The sequence below is a fragment of the Fundulus heteroclitus genome, chromosome 2 (genome assembly GCF_011125445.2).
Source record: "Fundulus heteroclitus isolate FHET01 chromosome 2, MU-UCD_Fhet_4.1, whole genome shotgun sequence".
Taxonomy (NCBI): domain Eukaryota; kingdom Metazoa; phylum Chordata; class Actinopteri; order Cyprinodontiformes; family Fundulidae; genus Fundulus; species Fundulus heteroclitus.
In genome coordinates, this window is record NC_046362.1 from 10,547,645 (window position 1) to 10,548,453 (window position 809).

The following is an 809-nucleotide window of genomic DNA, read 5'->3' on the forward strand; positions in this document are numbered from 1 at the left end:
GCAAAATTTAAAAAGCCCACATGCAGTCTTACTAGATTTATTGGGAGCTGTAAAAAAATGATAACATTTCACAAGAAGTTTTGATGTGGAGCTGTATGGTGGAATAGCACTGATGCTTTCAGCAATAAGGTCCCGTGTTTGAATGCCAGCCAGGTGTCTTCTGTATGTTTGTGAATGGTTTAATGTCCTGTGATGGATTCCCAACCTGGCCAGAAGAACCACACCTCTCATCCAGTGATCGCTGGAGATAGCCCCTGCTAGGATGAACAATGGATGGTGTTTTGATTGAGCATAAACTTTTACTACATACATGATTGCTGTTTTGAAGAAAAAAAAGTCTGCTCTGAAATATTTACCATACCTCATATGGAAAAAGTTGATTACAGATTTTCTGAGTTTTTTTTTCTTGTTTAGTCAACCATGTTTGCTTTGTATCTTGATCCTTGTTATTGGTCAAATTATAGATCAATGACCCACTGACAATTTATCACCAATTTTCTTTTTATGCATTTATCGAAGGTTAAAGATTTATAAAGATCTGATCTGTCTAAGGTCCACTCAATCTTATTTTGAAAGAATTTGATCTGGACTTTTTACACCGTCTCTATAAATGGACACCTCACAGTGGGAAGCTTTGGCTCTAACTGTCTCTCACAGCTGAAGCTGTTTGGGGATCATCTGTATAGAACCCACACAGGTAGGGTTTATTAAAAGAAAGTGGCTCAAGCCTGAAGGTCCAGATTGGTTAACAATAGCAATTAAAAATGGCCCAGAAAAATTACACAATGGGCTTAATGTATTGAAATGTA